We start from the raw sequence: 19642 nt of genomic DNA, 5'->3' as shown, positions 1-19642 counted from the left end.
CCCAAAAAACTCTCCCCCAGGGCTGGCGTGTAAGTTTTCCGGGGGCTTTCTGCAGAGACGCCAGAAGAGCCTGTCATCAAATAACACTGTTTACTGTTCAGAGCAGAACGTCAGAGGTAATAACTGTGATTATTTTAAATGACTTTAATTTTAGGATCTCCTGAGTCATAGGAGTAACTGTGACTAAACCCAGCAACTTTGCTCCGTTAAGATTGAGCCTAAGAGTGGCCTGTCATTTCCCGATCTTTCAACTTCAGATGTTTAGTATTTTTTATCAAAAAACTGCCTTTGTACTCTAAAATTCATCCCATTTGTTCAGCCCTGTGGTCTTCAGATGTAACAGATTAATTTTTGTCCAAACAAATTTTGTTTAACTTAATTTTTCTGATTTGGTGTTTCTGATGCAACAGCGGGTTCTGGTGAGAAGAGGCAAAATGCATTCTCATCTAAAATGAATGAGAGAAAAATGTAGATATTTTTACCATTTTTTTCCCTTTTGTGCTCAGGACAAATACAAGTCTGGCATTCTTCCTGGTTTCCTTCCATATAATTGCTCTTAATGGTGGTGGTGGTGTGACAATTAGTAAGTAGATTATTTTTTTATCTTTTCTGAATAAGTTGCTCAAATGATACCCTTCTGTACCTGCCAGGGTCTGTTCTACAATCTCTGTCACCTACCTTGCTTATGCTGCTGGTGCAGAATAGAGTTACTAATTATAATATTAAATATGAATATTTACTTCAAAAATAAATAACTTTTCAAAAGATTGATTTCTTTAAGAATTATACCTTTTGGAACAGAATGTCAGAAAAAGGTGGTCAAGTTCTACACTACCCCATGTAATCCCAATCTAGCTGTCACACTCAAGAAGCTTTTGTAGGAGTGATCTCAATGTGCAGGTGTGCTCAAGTGAGGCAGGAGGTCTGAATGTGCATTCCTTCATAGGGTCTGGCTGTATTTAAGTATGATTAATTGCCATCAGAAATAACAAATTGTCTGTATGGAACCTCAGGAAGCTAGAGTATTATACACTGTTTCTCAGTACAAGAATCAGGCATTTTCCATGTATCATTCCAAAATTTGAATCCTCAGCTCATGTGTTTCACCAATACACATGGTCTGGTGTCTTACCGAAGTATCAGAAATTATTTAAAAAACCCAAACTGCTTAATTTTGCTTTGTACAACTACCGATTTATCGAATACTGTACAAAAGGATGCTATTGTACAGTCATTTTGAGGATTATAAATATGGTAGTTGAAAAATGTGGAAAATATTGCACCCCTGCTAATCCAAGCTCTTCTGCAGAAAGATAACCTGCTGAAAAGCCCTTAGTCTGATCTATCAGGACTGCCTTTGAAACCTGAGGTGTAAATCTTGTCGATATACCAGAAAATAGCCCTGGATCCAGGAAAGACTATGCACATCCATTTAGTCTATTCTTACTCCCGTTTCATTAAAAGAAAGAAACCCTTGTTTTAATGCCTGGCTGTGGGATGAATTCCCCAAGTTAATAGTCTGCTCAGAGCTATTAATGAAGTTGCACCTTTAGATACCAAATAAGATGCTTTAAACCAGCCTTGCAGCCCAAGTATCCCCCAGATAACACAGAAGGTTGGCACTTAGACCAAATCTGCTCGGATTTTGTTGCACCTGTTTGCACCAGGAGCCTGAGATCCTCCCTGCGTGTGTCCCCGTAACTGCTCTTTGTGGGGACTCTGAAGGTAATGGTGCCGGCGGGGCGGGGGGGGCATTGCTGCAACATACCCACACCCTGCCTCTTCTACCCTGCGGGCTGGAACAAACAGCATCTGCCCACGCGTACCCCGGCAGTGCGGGGGTTTGAGGCATTCACTTTGTCTCAGGGCAGATCTCACGGTTTTCCTCATGCTCTCACCCCTGTGACACAAAGTGCCTCCTCGTGCCGCTGCTGGTGAGGCACGGAGGTGACACGGTGCCCCAGACTGGATGTTTCACGCGGGGTGGAAGTAACCAGGCTACAGGGCTGTATCTTGCGCATCTTTTACCTGGTGTGTAAGCAAGGCCCGTTCTGGAGGAGGTGTACAGCTGCCAAGGAACATCTCTGAGGCACCACAGCGTGTTGCTAACAGGAGCATGCACAGATGCACAAGCACTGTACTGAAGGCTTCCGTGTGTGACCTTTTCTCCCTGTATATATAAAAGAGGGGCAGTGGGGTGGGAATCACTGGCAGAAACAAGTAGTGAGACTGCTGGGGAAAACACAATATTTAGACTACAGAGCTAAAAAAGACAGAAGAATATCAAGTTCCTATAGAAACAGACACTGGATACACTTGATTTTTAGGATAGATGTACACTGCAGACTGTGCTGTAGTGTAAAATTACCTGAGCCAGCTGTGAATGAGCCATCTGAGGTACCAGAAACAAGAGTAGGTGCTTTTAGGTTTTCACCCTTGATTTATGCATCCCATCAGCAGTGATTCGATGGTGGCTCCAGTTCTCCGAGGTATTTATCCAGCAGTGGGGAACAGGCTGCGGTGCAGCAGTGTCCTGCCTTGCTCTTCAGCTCTTGTCCTGCTGCTCCACTGTGCCCAGTTCTGCTCCCAGCTCCTTCTGGGGGCGAAGGCTCCTCAAGGCAGATGCCAGCAGGCTTTTGGCTCCCTTGCATAGCTTCACCAGCCCACATCTTTTTCACATCTTGAATTTTCTGCTTCCCTGCTCTCAGCCTCAGCTCTAATATAACTTCTGCACTAGTTTGTTTTTGTCGTTATGTAAAGGAAATTCAGACAGCATTCACCCAGTGTGCAACTCGCGTTCAGTCCAACCCTGCAAAAATTTACCTATGGGAAGTTTATCGATTTCATCTTCGGAATCACATGGAGCAAGCAAGCAGATAAATTGCCCAGCTACTGATGAAGATAAAAATCATCCCTCATTTAAAGTTTCTCAAGTAATCTATTTTTGTTTTTCTATTTCTTATCCCAGAAATAGGTTAATACCATCTTTACTGCTATAAATGGAAGAAGCTCTGCTGTTCTTACATAGAATATGCCAATGTATTTTGTAATTGTATAGATTTCATATCTATATTCAGTAACCGAGGTTTCAAAATGCATGCTGCTGTACATCCTGGTGTCAAACAGGCTTGAAGCTGCTTCTCAGAAAAGCTCAACATGTGATGCCAAAATTATTGCAAACTAGGGGAGCAGAAGTGGTGTCTGCACTTTGGATTGTTCACAGATTTCTAAGCAAATCCAGCCATGAAAGGATATTTGACACTTGCCTATCTCACAGCCATGGTGAGCCTTCAGAGCAGACATTTGCCTGTATTTACAATTTTTTTGCCTGCAATTGTTCTTCTCTTGGAACGCAGGGCAACAGCGCTATATTAAGCGCATGCTGATGGGAGCAGGGGAATCTGGTGTTTAATGAGGGCTGTAATATCACATGCATACATAAACTGGCTGCGTCTGATATGCCATTACTGAAACGAGTGACTTGCATAGCTGACACTGTCATTTGTAACAGGGACAAATTATAGCACAGGTACGTTTGCAGCGATATGGTAGAGCAGTTTTTCAGGTTTAGTTAATACAGCAGAGGATAGTATCTAGCTGGAGAAAAAAAAATTACCCTCCCATATCCAGAGAGATTCTTTACTGTTCTGGTTTTTGATCTTTCAAGTCGACTTGCGCGTACGTGGTCCGTTGGGAAGCCTTGCTCAGGGCTGGTGGCCCTCCAGGCACCTCTCTGGCAGCAGCGCTCAGTTGCATCTTCCCCTGCTAAAGCAGGACAGCTGCTTTGGGGAGCAGCACCCCCTGTCCCATACCCAGCGGCCAGTCGCCCACCAGCTCACGGCACCGCGTGGCACAGAGGAGTGGGAGCTTGCTGGGTGCTTCCCAGCCCTCGGCGTGCTCCCTGGGCTGGAACAGGTTTGCTCCCTGCCAGGCACTCAGCTGCCCTCCCTGGGGAGACGCCAGCCCCAGCAGTGATGTGGGGAGCGGGACAGCAGCTCCAGGGGGGCAGCTGCTGTTTTTTGGGGGGGTGCCAGAAGTTTTGCATGCCTCAGTCTGGGTGGCAGCCCCACGCCACTCTTTACAGCCGCCCTTGGCTTCCCAGCGTTATGATGCCCGCTAGTGAGTAGGTGAAGCAGCGTCTGAACGCCACACGTGCAATGAGCTTCCTCTTAATTGCGTGGTTTTTCTAGCCTAAAACTAAAGGGCACTGTTACTCAGGAGCTGCTGGTGACTCTCAAGGGGAAAGAAGTGACTGCTGTAGCTGTTGGTATCTTACCTTCTATTCATATTGTATTCTTGTTCAAAACCACAGAAAAGTCTTGCAGGGCCTTTGCAGTGCTGAAGGCAATTCCACCCCCACATGCTTTTCCTCCCTCTCTCCATCTGAAACAAACACAGTTCCATGGCTTGCCCAGTCCACACTGGTGAGATACAGTCTCATTTATTTGACTTACTCCTTCTCTCTTTCAAAGCAGGAAAACGCCAGGGCAAATTGCACAAACTAGAAAAACAAATCTGCCGCATACAAGTTTTCCCTTATTATTTCCTCTGTTATTTACTAAAGGAAAAAAAACCCACCAAAACCCAAACCCAAACCACCAGTTACCCTGTATTTATCACAGTGACTAGCAGAAAGCATGTGATTCTTCTGGTAAGCAGCAATTTACAGATGGCCAGGTGCAATCAACATATCTAATCTTATCACGCATTTGTTTTATTCGCAGCTGCAACAGTTGGTGTCAGTTAATAGGTTACCAAGCATGAAGTATATTTATTTCCTTTTATCCTGCTTCAGGGCTACATAAGTGATTTGTAAACTGTCCTAGCTGTTGAATTTACATTTAATTTTTGTGTGCATGGCGTTTTTGTTATTTAGTTTGTGCCACTTACTTAGAAAGAAAATGAAAATATCTTTCAGGGAATCCATTTTGTTTTCATTTGATCGATTTATTTTTCTGGGGATTTAGAAACTTGAAAATCATCTGTTTGCTCTCTGGGTTTCTAATCTACAGTAGAACACAAGTTATTTGTCAAGTAAAAATTTGTAGGTTTTTTTAAAGAGTGATCTATCATTGGTGAGGGCTCAGTTTTGCCTGTTCAGTTCCATCAAGCCATGCAGTGACTTGGTTGCTATCAGCCCTTCCAAATAATCAGGCACAGTCTATATAAGCTGAATGTTAAACAGTGGTCATAAAAAATATAAAGAAAAAAGTATTAAATTATCTTCTTAGCTTTACAGTTCACACTGTGGACACCAGGGTGTATAGATGTATACATAGCAGTAAACTAACCACGTAAGCTTCAAAGCTCTCCGAATTCTGGGACAAAAATTAAAGAGCCTGTTTAAAATAAATGTATTTAATCCTTACCAATGGGTCTTTTCCAATTTTTGCAAGGGAGTGATGGTCTTGATTGTGTCATTTTTTTGCTTTCATTTACATCAAGACCACTTTGTGTTAGATGAAGAGTGATACAGTAATAATTCCTCTATAACTTACATGCTTATATATATATTTTGCTTACATGTATCTTCAAATCTGCTTCCCAACAAAAAGAGTATTGATAGTAAAGAGTATATTTATTAGCACACATCAGTGTAAGTCGGGTACTCTCTAAGGTAATGAAGTTGCACATGTGAGTTTAACAAAAAAGAGAAAGAGAAAAGAGTCTCAGATTTTGAGCCCAATCATGGTTTTAAAATGCATGACTAGCAGTGTCTTATCGTTGGCACAGAGCAGCATATATGTATAGTAATTGGCAACTGTTAAATGTATGAATTTAATGGACCTGAACAAATAATTGCAGGGAATAATTTGCCTATTCAGATTAGCCCCTTTTTCTGCACACATTGTTTTGAGGTGGATTGGAATTCCCTCTGACTTTTATTCTCAATTACATTTTCACTTTTCAACACATTTCTGTTGATCTGATACTTAATCCTATATTTGCATTGCTGTATAAAGCATTGAAAATAAGATCTTTGTTTAAAAAGCCTATCAGTAGTTCTTCACAGACTAAGAATCGAAGATGAAGGCTTTAAAACATTTTGTAATCTGGGATAAATAACAGCTGGAGGCATGCCAAGATTTTGCACAAACTGACCTTTTTTCTCCACGGGCCAGACTTCCATGAAGGCTCTGCTCTTCATGCTTCTTCTTATTGCTCATCGTGGTACTGCAGGTGGGGAGACTTCTCCAGGTAAAGCTAAAATCTGCCCAGGTATATCTACAGCAGTAACCCTGTCACTGGGGTTGGAGGCAGGATTAGCCAGATTGATTAACACATCGTAAAAATGTATGAGTCTACAGTTAGGCAAATAAGGCCATTATAGCAATTTTTAAGCTTCCAGCTTAAGGAGTTTTTGTTCTCGGAAGACGAAGCCACTGCCCTACCTGATTTAATTGTTTAATCTGAACTTTCAGAGATTGATTATTTGAATAATTGACTGTTGATGCTTGGTTACACATGCTAATCCCAGTCTAAAGCAGAAGATACTAATGCATGTATGCATGCCTACCCCTTGTAACGTTCCGTAGGTCGCACCACGTGAGCTCACCGTTGGCACTGCAGCGTGGGGATGGGGGGGTTTGGCCTCATGGCTCCAGCACAGGGCTTGACTCCTGGGTGTCCTGCCTGGGCTCGGTGCCAGTGGCAGTGGCACTGCTCAGAAATGCCTGCGCAGGGACACCATGTGCCACCATGTGCCACCATGTGCCACCACGTGCCACTGTGGGGCCGCTGCTCACCCAGCCTAGCGAGGGCGAGCCCGTCCATGAGAACTGCCTTTACCCTTCTGCTCTGTGGGGGTGGCGTTAGGGGTGGCTCCTGTGGCAGTTCTTCTCACGGCTTTTTCCAAGACATTTATTCTGCAGGTCCTTTCTGCATGGGACCTGTAGGAGAGCAGACACAGTTGAAATAAACTTTCAATAGCAATGTGTTAGTGACAGCAGTGATTTTTAACAGGTCCATTTTTTTTTTTTTTGCTGTGTGCGTGTGTGTATTGAGGCTCCAGTAACCCACCACGGCCCAGCAGACCATTCTGATGGCCCTGCCCTTGGGGCTCTGAAGGAGGCACCTTTTGCAGCCTTTCACCCTGTTTTATTCATTAAAAAGAGGGGAAGTGAGTGTAGCCCTGACAGAGTTTGAAGAAAACTCTGAAAGGTTGGAGGGAAAGCCTGAATTTGTCTCTTTAGTGAGGCCTGCCCTTGCCAGCAGCGAGGGCTAGAACATGCTTTAATTATCACCGGCTCCACCTCTCCAGCCCATCGATGCGATTGCAGTGGTGATGCTAGTAACGGTTTTAACGCTGAGCAAAGCAAAGAAGAAAGGTGCCCCATTTTGGTGCTGCGGCAGGATGATGGTTAGGCAAATGCTGCTGTTATGTGCCCAGGTCCATCCGTGGAGCGCTGCCCCAGGGAGAAGCTCAGGGCACTGGAGGTTTCCATCGCCACACACCAAAGGGAAACCAATTTCAAGGGTGCAGGAGCACGACGACTCCCAGCCAGGCTGGTACTGCTGGAGATCCACCTCTTCTCGGGGGGCCAGGGCAAGATGTTGGGGTCTCGCAGCTCTCGTTGACATCTGCTTGCTGCCCGAGGCATGCACCTCAGCATCTTTAACACTCAGGTCATGTTTTAACTTTTTTTTTAACCTTTTTCTCCCTAAGCAAGGACAGTGAAAGCCTTTTGGTGCTTTGCCAAGCAAACATGAGCTTCAGGTGCCATCAAGGGTCTGCGGGCACCAGGATTCTACACACTTGCTTATTATATTACTATTTTTGTCTGCAGCGGTCTGAAGACTTAGTAAAAAGTAGATGGAAGATTTAGTCTTGGCAGTGCAGGGTTTGTAGAATTTTCCTTAGACACACAGGTGGGCACACAGCTGAAATGGGTGCAAGGTTGAGAAGGGTGCTGCTCTTTGCGTCCCCATGCTGGCTCCACGTGTAGAACAAACCATTAAGCACTACAGTGCTTATAGGTACCAGAGTGCCTATCACCCCCTTTGTCTCCATCAATTTTACTACTTGAATGTAGGCAACTTTCTAAGGTGAGGCAATGCTTCATAAGACTGCCTAATCTGATGTATTCTCCGCAGTGTTTTTATTTATTTTTTTTTACCTTTTGTGGTGCAGCACATGGTCTGACTCCTAATATCGTGCCCCCAAAGCCCATACCCCGTTGCAGTGGCAGCAGTGGCCTTGAACTCATTTTGCTTTCCTGTGCCATGAGACATTTGGCTTTTGCCCCTTTACTGTAGGTACCCAGGGGTGTTTTGGCCCTGGGAGATCATCAGTTCAGAACTTACATTACTTATATTCGGTAATCTTCTCAAGCCAATCTGAGGGCTTTCCGCAAATTTGCCAGTTTAGAACTTGAAATGGAATTGAATTAATTTTGCTTTTCAGTGACTAAGCATGCAATTATTTTAATAATGACAGTTCAGGCACCCAAGTAGTAATTATTCCTGACAGTCTACAGGTGAGCATACCCAGCTCAGAATACATTACTAAACATGTGTTCTGGCAGACTTCAGAGCAAGCAAACACAAATGAATTATTTTTTTTTTTACCCTCACAGAATATTAGTTTCTATTAAGGACTGTTTTGTTGAAGTACAGCATTTAGATTTGCCAAGTAATCTTCTGTCTCTTGGCTTGAGGTGGAGGTTTATGAGGAGGGGTAAAAAAAGATCTTTCCTTCCTTCATCTGTTAAAAGACAGCCAGATTTCCAGCCTTAAAGAGATTGTTACCAGTCTGAAATGCTGCCTCCGAAGCAAATGGGCATGAACTCGTTAGCCTCAGATGAGGGATGTGAGTGCTGGTGTTTAAAGCATGCAGGAGCTTCCCTGTCCATTCATGGACAACCTTTTCAGGACAGACCATGCCTCTTGGGCTCTGCATCTTTTGTGGCGCAAGGGAAGATGTGAGAGAAAATGTGGCTCTCACGGGTCCGCAAAATCTGTCAGAGCTCACAGGCGTCCCACAGCAGGGGCTCTTCGGTTTGTGCTCTGGGCTTCAGACCTCGTACTGCCAGCGAAAGTCCTCTGCTGGAAATCAGCTCAGGCAGGGAAAGACAACATGAGCCACTGGAGCCAGGGAAAGACCTTCAGTTTTGGTACTTACCTACCCGCAGGTCTAAACCCGTGACACACCGCAGGGACGGGTGATGTCATTGGTATCCTTGGTACTATTAGTAATAACAGAGTTTTCCAAAGAAAATTGGATCAGAGCGGTAAAATGAAATGTCTTTGATCCTCATCAGTTCAGCCAGCATAATGCACAGATGGAAGTAATGGTAGATGGGGCAAAGGTGTATTGCAGCCGTGTAACTTGAAAGCTGCATTAGATAAGATAAAAAACACTCTAGAAAAATAAAAAGAATTATGTAGAAGTCAGTTAAGTGTTGATATAGTGCCGCATAGGAGATTATTAATTAAGCTGGAGAAGATGGGGAACTTTATAACGTTTGTGAGGTTGGTGAGGCACGGGGTGAGGGAGATCAGCTCGGGGGGCTGCTGGAAGGGGAAGGTCTGGGCTGGAGGGGAGCTCGTCGGGAGGTTGCATAAGGATGGTCTTGGCCTTGCTTCTTATTTACTGTTTTCATTAATGTTTTGGAAGCACATTAAGGAAATCTGCTCAGAACACAGAGAGGCAGTGCTAATAGGAGGATTGGGAGAACATATAAGGAGAACTGGTTGACTATGTGAACGGGGCAGGAAAATGGGATAAGGAAGTGCAAAGGGCAAGTCGGAGCCGGTGCAGATTACCAGTAATCATCGTTACTGGGGGGTAAATGCACAGCGGCTATAAACGACCAAGGCAGATAGAGCAGCTAGGACATACCAGTCTGTCACAGCAAGATTGTCATCTAGTGCTGCAGGCGCAGAAAGTCATAAGTTTAATCATTTCATAAATCATAATGATCATAATGCTTCTAAGATCAATTTAGGCTTTTTTTCAGCAGAGGTGGCAGAAACTGTTATATAAAGCCCTGGTAAGATACTAGTGATAAACCTGGGATACTAGTTATCCATTTTCAGGAAAGCTTAATTCAGACTAGTGTAGGTTTAGAGAATCATTACTCTTCAAGGGAGTAGAGAAACTTGATGTATGGATGGAAGCTAAAAAGGATTGGTGTCTTTATTTTGGCAGACTAGAAGTGGAGAGGGGATTGGACTTCTGCCTGATTAAAATAAAGAGCAACTAGAAATAGGGAAACAGCTCCAAAAGGGCTAAACTAAGAATGGGGTTATCAAAAGATTAAATGGCTATAAAACTGCTATAAGCAAATTGAGAAGTACTTATTAAATCCAAAGTTCTATATGATGAAATTATGTGGAAAAAGCATTTAAAAGATAATTTAAAAAGGTGGCCCAGCAGTCTTTAGACCATGTTTGTAAAGCATTTCTTTAATTTTAACCTTAAGCCTGGCATTCTGTAAAAACACTTTTCACACATATTTACTGAAAATATACATTTTAAATAGATAAGAAAAAAGATTTTCTCTTGCCAAAGAGCGTGGCACTGTTGGTGGCACTGCAGCAGCCTTCTGTGGTAAGAAGCGTGAGCACGGGGGAACGCTGCAGCCTCAGGCTGGGTGGCGCTTCCTTGGCACGTCGTGCCCTGCCAGCCACGGAGCCAAGGCTGCGCGGGCATGAAACACCGCCAGTCACTCCGGAGGTGGAAGAAGCACAGCCTGACAGGCAGCTTCTAATTTTCTGAAACATTTGATTGCCAGACCTTAAACCCCAAACACATGGGAACTTCGATATTTCAGAAATTCATAATTTGGTCCCATCATGGCAAATTTTCACAGAGATACAGTTATTTGGGCTATCGGATTTCCGCTCCATGCTTCAGCTTCCTAACACAGCTGCCTGTAAAGCTTGATGCTTTGAGCTAATGGGGACAAGACGCATTCTTCCTTGGTCACGGTATGAAAATGGACTTAACCAAAACATTTCAATAAAATGCCAGCCTTGGGTAGATGTGTGCCATGAAGCATTTCAGCCTCAGTCGTTTTAAGTTTTGTAACAAGGTAATTAAGAACAACAGTATCGCACAGTAGGAAGAGAGTGTTAATTAATAACTCTTGGAATAACTTATTTTTACACAGATTAAGATTAATTTCATAATACCATACAGAAGCATTGGTATCACATTTTTATATGAATTAGGATTAATTTCATAATATGGTAAATATGCACCATTATATTTATACTTTCATAGATACACATTATATTTCAAATGTAGAATTTCAGTCACTAATTCGACACATTCAGTTGCTTAAACTTAGCACTAAATAAATATCAACCAAACAGCAAACTCACCCACCAAAAAGCTTGCTCAAGGTCCATGGAGCTAAGAACATCAAACTGGAACAAAACCATCCCCTTCCATTTCAGATGTTCACAGCCTTGCACCAGCAGCGTCTGCCTCACCGGATCCCCGGTCCATGTGGATGTGCCAGCCCGCGTGGGGCTGGGGCTGCAGTGGTACCGGTTGTGTTTCAGTCATCGGGGAATTAGTTCTTTGATAGCAGATAAAAGCTCATGTCATTGATGAATGATGAGATGGAGCAACATGAATGAACTTTCTGGAAAACGGTTAACAGAGATCAGAGAAACCTCTTTGCAGAAAAGTGTTTTAAGATATACTTAAAGCATATGTTTAAACATGTTAAAAAGATGGTTTTGAAAAACCTCGTGAATCGAGGCTTCTGTTACTTTTGAAGCCATTTAGTTCAGTATTTCAACTATCCCAGAAAGGAAAAGGGGATAAATTCAAGATGAATGTTAATTGCATCTAATAGCTCAACTAGAAGAACTGGTTGAGCTTCATTTGCTGATTTTCTAAAAAATCATTCATTATGTTGTTTAGCATAACAGAACTTTATAGTTTCTGATAAGATCAGAGATACACTGCATTTTGTGTTGGGTCAAAGACACACAGAAACACAGTTCCCAGCCTCAGACTTTAGAGCAAAGGAAACGCTGCACATAAAATCCCAGCCCTGGTGAGTCAGTGGGACAAGATAACCACTACCATGCTTTTTAGGTTCCAAAACAGAATGGTACATTTTTATTTCCCTCAAAAAAAGAGATCGAAATTCTATTTTCTTTTTGATTGAGCTGTATCAAGCTACTTCAGAGAAATAAGAAATATTAGCAGGAGAAACAAGGACTTTTCCAGGGCCATATAAAAATAGAGAATTCATCAAATAGGATTATGTTGAAATTTTAAAGCAAAAAAGTCCGTAAGGTGTGTGTGACTGTGAAGTGCTTTCACATGGCTCGGGAAAGAGCTGTGGACTGAAATGCACATCTGCTAAGTGATGTGTGCTTGCTGTGTACTTAATATAATTGCGTTGGAGTTCCTCTGAGTGGCTGAGAGTCCATCAGGCATGGTCTCCTGCTTCCCAAGAGCAGATGCTGATGAAAAACAGAGCCTGAGAAATGGGGTAAGTCTGGGGTGGTATTTCCACAGATGCATCCCCCTAGCGCTAGCAATCGGCAGCTTGCTTGTCCTAGGTGGAGAGCAGCAAGTTTGCCTGCTTGTGTTCAGGTCTTAGCATGAAGTGCAAGTGTGGTTTACCCCCACCAAAAAACGTGGAAGGTTCCTGGGTGAAGGATGAAAAGGAGAGTGAAGGTCACTGGGTATACGGTCCTTCTCTGCCTGCCACGTGCCGGGCACTCAGGTCTGAGCACGCCTGTATGTGTGCACTGTTACCCGTGAACCGTGCACGGGAGGGGCTTGCCAAAAATCCACGTGCAGGTAGGGAAGGTGGTTCTCTAGATGCTACCTTCTGGTCTACTTGCACAAAAGAAACGTTTCTTTCTTCACACAGGAGTTTACGCACACCATCTTCTCTTAAGCACAGGCCATTTAGAAACTCAGTCCTAGTTGTTGCTATCAGCAGCAGCTATGTTGAAACCAGTTTTAATCATCTTATTAATTCTGAGTAAGAATACTTTATTCTACAAGTAACTTCACAGCTTCAGAGGAGTGAACTCCACTGTATGTGGTATAACAGTGGTATACAAGTGCAAGTGCTCTTACAGTTCAACAGTAAAGCAAGTTACAAATCTGCATGTAAAATGGTTTCCATTAAGCTGGCGAACAAACTGATGATTTGGTTAATTCTAACTAAGTGACTGCGTTGCCACAGCTTCACAGCTCCCAGCGGACCAAACGTGAAACCTGCATTACACTGTGATTTATTGCCCTACTTATTCTAGAATGTCAGAAAGATTATTTGCAGAGAAAGCTTGCTGAAGCTCATTAAAAATACATATTTTAGTGTTAGGAAAGCTGAACTGACATCCAGGGTAGGGGCAACTCTGTGCCCAGAGAGAGGGACTGTGCAGAGGCTCTAATGGGTTTACCTGCAGCCAAGCCGGGCACTCAGAACCATCTTCTTTTGACCTTTTGGTCTTTTCCTCAGAGGAGATGTGGGTTAGCTCCTTGTCAGCCTGCAGCTAGATGCTTCTTCTGATGCTCTGCAAGGCAGGGTATTTCGACCCTGAGCCTTGCACCGCATACACACAGGAGAAGTTCAGGCTGGGACTTGCCCAAGGAACGCACCTGGATGGGTGGGACACGCAGCCGAGCTCTTGCCCCTGCAGGGAGGAGAGCCCAGAGCACGGCACAGTTGTGCCTGAGAATGGGAAGGTGAAATCAGCCATGTGGCTGCCAGACTTGTGGCACTGCGAGGGGAAAGGTAAGAAATATGCAAGTTAAATCAGGAAATACAACGGCTTTTTAAGTGCTTATTTAATAAGTGAATGGGAACGGAAAAATATTTAAGTAACTGTGTTAATTGATTATGTAGTGACGTTACACCAGCCCATGTAATGTTATCCAAATATTCCTACACAGATTTTTTTTTTTCCTCATTTTTCACAAAACCCCAGATGCTGGTATTTTTTGGGGGTATTGGATACAGTATTAAGCAGTTTTATATCACACAGAGCCTGATGGTGGACACACTGTGGATGAGGGCTGGCATGGGAGTAGAGGCCAGAATGGCAGGTCCCCTGTGGCTATTTCATTGACATAGCTGGGTTTTACTACTGACCGTAAAATGGGAAGAGAGTCTTTTGATCTGTGGCTGTACCATCACTTCAGCTTGGACCAAGAGAGTACTTTGAAGCACATCTTTCAGTCGTTCCCCTTTGCACTGCTGACGTTCACATCGCGCAGCCCCTTTGCAGCAGCACGCTGGCCTCCTTTTTGGATTAGGAGGATTTTGACCTTTTCAGGATTTTGACCTGGAAGACGTGCTCCGAATCTGCTCCTGTGGGGCCAGACCAGTGTTAGTACCAAGTAGAGCCCCAGAAATTTATACAGGGACAATACCAGGTGCTTGGCATCAAGTGTTTTGCTTTAGCTCTCAGCTGCATCACTTGCTGATGCCCGGGAGCCTAGCCTTTGCCCATGACAGCCCGTACGTCATACACTGCCCTCTATAAACCCAGCAAGCGCCATCCTGAGGGATAATAGGATTTTTTAGCCCAAATTCTCCTGACTGCAAGCCTCTTCCAGACTCCCACTGCTCCACTGATTAGGAACAGTCCACCACCATTTCAGGAGCCTGCTTCCTTAGGGATAGATTTTGAAATTTAGTGCAGAGTGTGTAGAAAATTAAGTCAATACCTCTGTTTCTTCCCATTTTTAAGTGAGTGAAAATAGAAGCCTGGAAAGACTCTAAAGAAAACAACTAGTAACAGCCATGAGTCCGTGACCACCCAGTAGTGGAAACAGGGGGTTTGAGTGTGGGGAGGCTGTTTTAAATCTGGAACTGATTGCGTTCACTTTAGCACTTCCCTGCATGCTTGTTTCTATTTGCAATTTTTAATTCCAATTTTTATTTTTAGCAGGGTGCATTTTAATGGTTTAAATGAACAAATTGATTTATTTTCTAATTGCAAGCAATAGTGATCGTTAAAACTGCCTTTATTGGGAGCACGGCAATTTTAAATAAAATTGTTACATGTCAAACACACAAAAATACACAGCCACGTAAAAACTGATGAGAGCTTGGGGTTCTGGATACAAGTATGAATTGTTTTTATTAGACAATTAAGGTCTTGAAAGTTTGGGAGGATTTCAGGCTTCTGGGTGGGCTGTAGCAGGTTGATGGCTTTTTATTTGCAGATTGCTGCATTTGGTCAATATGTGCATTCAGTTTTGTCCTTTTATAGAGGTTCCCCTACTTTATGCCATATTTTTTTGCTTTTTATTTCTCTAGGATTGTTTCATTCAGCCCTGGCACCACTGCAGTCTTTCTCAGCAATAAGGAATACCAACTGAGGCACAAACAAAAGCTGAAAAGACAGAGGCCCCAAATGGATAATCTTGTAGATTATTCCATGATTAATTATCCCAGATTTATCAAATGCCACATCCAAATAAGGTCAAACACGTAATTATAATCTCCCTCAAGACAGGCAGCCGCCCCTCTGCACAAGCCCTGGTTCCTGTTGCAGAAAGTTTGAGCTGACTTCCATTAATAACATGGAAAAAAGGAGTAAAGCTGATCTGTTCTGAGCTATGTACTCAACATGTCAAGGAGATCATTAGTGACTGACACCAAGGATGTGCCACAGACAACAAGATGTCTCTGTTGTGCCTGTCCTTTACTGACATCCCTGTCGCATCCTATTCACCCACCTCATGCAGCGATTCTCTCATGCTTTGGATCAAAAAATTTCCACGTTCTTGTTGGGGGTTGATGCACATCGCCATTTTGTTCTGGTTTTCACAGATAGTTCTGTTTGCATTTTAATCACGTGAATGGAAAGGGTTATTCAGAGCAGAATAATCAGCATTGCAATATATATCTCTGTATTTCTATACTTTATCTGTACCTGGTTGAATATCATCTTTTTAATAGGTTATAAGCCCTAAGTCCCAGAGGGAAACTCACAAATTCACTTCATTTCCCTGATTTCACATTTAGGTCTCCACGTTAGCTATAAATGTGTAAACCCACATGGAGGTAGTTCCTATTTACTACATAGCTGAGGAGGCAAACGGCTCTTTTTTTCTTTCACCATATGGCTGAAGTGACTCGCACACAAGCAATTTGTTCTGATTCAGCTGTTTCAGCAGGAAGGATTTGCAGAAGCAGGATTGGGAAACACACAGGATTCTCTTTCACTTCTGTGACAAGAGTGATATTTTTAATTAGCCCCTGTTAGTCTTCCGAGGGCAGCTTGTAAAAGTTTAATTCTCTCTCTCAAGTCTGAGTCCCACTTGATAAAGCCATTTTTTATGTGTATTTAGGGAGCAATTCTGAAAACGTTTTCAGGTTTTTAGAAAAGTCAGTTCCCTGGTAAATTCTGTTGAAGAAAAGTAAGAGTTTGGGATTTTCTTTTCTCCCGGTAGCCTTGACTTACACGAAGCTTATGGAAGATACAGGGAGCAGGGAGGGGTGGTCAACATGCTACTTCACTGAAATCTTAAGAGAACCAGCTGTCAGGAAGATCTTATACACTATGTGTATATTATTTTAAATACCTGAAGGCCCAAGGTTGGTACATGGGGAAGGAATAAAAAACTAGGTCAACTAATAATGGACAGGAAAAACCTGTGGATAAGGTATTCCCTGTTACTTGGTTACACAAATGTATCATTAAAATCAAAGCAATTGGATTTACTGAAATCTGACAAGTAAAACGAAAAAAACCCAAAAAAGTCCATTTGAAATAAATATTAGCTGGTTTAAAAAAAATAACATTTCAGTACATGCATTGACTAAAAACTACAACCAACATAAAGAGAGAAAAAGCACAGAAGGTAAACCAGCCTTATTAATTTGCAGCAATGCCCTGAGATTTTAAAATGACCTCAGCTGAATGAACATGGTGTTGCACATGTTTAGGAAGGGGGAACACAACATCCAAAGGACTTGTAAAATGTTTTGATTTGTAATTTAACATAATATGTGGGATATATTTGGCGATGCCTTCAAAATTCAGCTCTACGACAGCACCCTGTCAGCAGCGCTACAGTTAAGAGCCTGTGAGAGCAAGTCCCTTTAATGTCATTGGCCCTGCAGCCTTCAGTTTAATATTTAAGCTGTTTCTAATTGTGTTCAGCTAAAACTTGGCATCTAGTTTATGGGCTTGGATGCAATTTTCATTTCAGTAAAAAAGAAAAGGCGAGAAAAGAGGCAAAATTTTAATCTGTCCTGTTCCCAGAATTATGAAGTGGTAAAAGAGGTAAAAGTTTCAATGTTTCCGTCACTTTTCCCAAATTTGTCCAAGTGTGATTTCTTACCCTAAACGTAACGCAATACAACACGGTGTAGTACAGCGCACACACGCACGCAGATACATAGCCAAGAACTAACCAAAACACCCAACTTTGAACCTTCTGCAACAGACTTCAAGAAAACCAAATTAGGATCTTGTTCATGGGGGGAGATCTGTGCTTAACGACTACAAAAGGAGCTCTGCACGTGTTTCAGGAAATTGCATTAGCTTTCATCAACACCAGAAAACTACAGTGAAAAGTCCATCTTGGAAGCAAACCCTACTGGAGGCTTCAGGAGAGCTCCCAGGCTGCTGTCGGTGGATGTGCCCCATCCTGCGTGTCACATCACGGACCCCGGGTGCCACCAGGGCCATCTGCCTTCCCTCCCCCTTTCCCCAGAAAAGGTTGCAAGATCTATGCTCCAGCCTGGCAGGGCTTTGGGGGAATAAGATGCCTCTGCCTGTTCCCAAAGAGCCAACAGGACTGCAGGCAAAACACCATGGAGAAACTTCCAGTTGGTGGCTGTGGCAGCTGTGGCTGGCTCCACAGAGCTGGTGGCAGGGGCAGTGCTCCCTCCTACCTCTCCCCTCCCACGGCTGCAAGGGGTGGCGGGAGTACATCTTCTGTCATCTACAGTCCACCTTTCCCTTAGGAAGAGCTGCTGCTTGGAAGACCACTGCTTGAGGAACCGCTTATCTTGAAGCCAGAAGGTGAGGCCATGGAGATGAGCTCAGCAGAAGAGTTGGTTAGCAGAGTCGAGCAGCAATAGTCACCCAAGCAAATCCTTTAAGGCAGGGAAAGTGGCGTCCTTGGCTTCCTGGAGTTTGCCTAGACTTCATGGTTCTTCCTGGTTTCTAGCAGAGATCCCAGAACAGCAAGTGAAAAGATATTATTCTTGAATATCAAGCGTACAGGGCTGCGGAGGCACAGCCCCGGTAATGGAGGAGCGTGGTCGGTTGGCTGTAAGGGGGAGGAGGAGGAGGGCGCAGGCATCTCCCCGCCAGACGTCTGTCCTGATTTTGCCGACTGCAGGAATAGTGGCCTTTGGGGCATTTAATAAAAAATGATTAAGGAAGAGACAGGACTGCGGCTGCATTACTCATCCATTAACCAGCCACGCACCAACAGACATTTCTCCCCCTGAAGCAACACAGCACTGGACATAGAGCCTTTGCATGGGTGTTCTGCTCTTTGTGTTGTCTAAGAGCACTGCACCTTAAAGACACAGTGCAGCTTTTACCATTTTTATGGTTTTCTTCCAGTTTGTTTGGGTTTCAGTGCAAATTGCTGCTTTACGACAGACCTCTGTATCGCATCCACTTTAATGCTGATGTAATGTAGTGCAAGTAGAGTTATTTCAGGGAACACCAGCTTGGTATGCTGACTGTTGCTACATTTCATGCTAAGACTTTCTGAGGACTTGACAATGAACTTATGATGTGTCTTGCTGAAATGTACGGTCTATGGGAGCAACTGTGAGAGCCAGATGAGTTCTGGACCGAGCAAGCACGGCATGTCCACTGGGATGGGTGGAAGCTGATCTGTCTTAGGCCAAGGGTAATGCAATATAATACAAATTCTTTCAGCGAGTGACTGGCAAGCTAATTTATGGGAATTTCTGATGGAGCTGCTCTAGCTTTAGGTATAATTTAGGTAGGTAGACACAGGGTGAAGTTTTTCAGAGTGACGTTTCCCAAGGGAACTTCCGAAGTCCCTGGTGGGGTATTGACTCCGAGCTTCAAACAGTTCCCGTATTTGCCAGCTGTAACTTTAAAGTTCTTCCCTCTAACTTCCCAGATGCTTCAGCCACCAAATGTTCCCAGTGAATTTAGCTGGGAGCTACAGAGCACCGTGCGAATCAGTCTGGGTGGTTAGATGCCTCAGCGAGAACTCAGCAACGTGCTCCCGCTGATTAGGACTTGCCTTTCAGAGGTGTTCATCCCACTACTTTCTCCTTTCTGGAGCATGTCCAGAGCCATGGGGAGGGGGGGATTAGTATAAACCCACCAGGTTTGTTTGTAGAGAGGTGATTTACAAGCAATATTTTAAAAATAGTGAAAAATAGTTTACCTAACCACTGTTATTAATGGTAACAGCCATCAGCTGTACATGACCACATCAACTATTGCACGATAGAAGGAAAACTGCTCCATAAAGGACAAGTTCTGTTTTGCAAAGAAGAAGGAAAGAAGGAAGGGGAAAGGGACCATTAAAGACCTTCATGCTCCCCACGATAATGCTATACATCACCCCCAAAATGCTTGCAGGTATACACAAGGCTCGTCACTCCTTCTAGCCCAATTTTTGTATGCAAGGTCATCCTCCTGGTGCTACCTTAGAAACTGGCCTTATTCTATAGAGGACATTGAATGATAACACTGCGAG

This window comes from Falco rusticolus, chromosome 3 (genome assembly GCF_015220075.1).
Source record: "Falco rusticolus isolate bFalRus1 chromosome 3, bFalRus1.pri, whole genome shotgun sequence".
Taxonomy (NCBI): domain Eukaryota; kingdom Metazoa; phylum Chordata; class Aves; order Falconiformes; family Falconidae; genus Falco; species Falco rusticolus.
The sequence above is the reverse complement of the archived record's forward strand: the minus strand, read 5'-3'. Positions refer to the sequence as shown.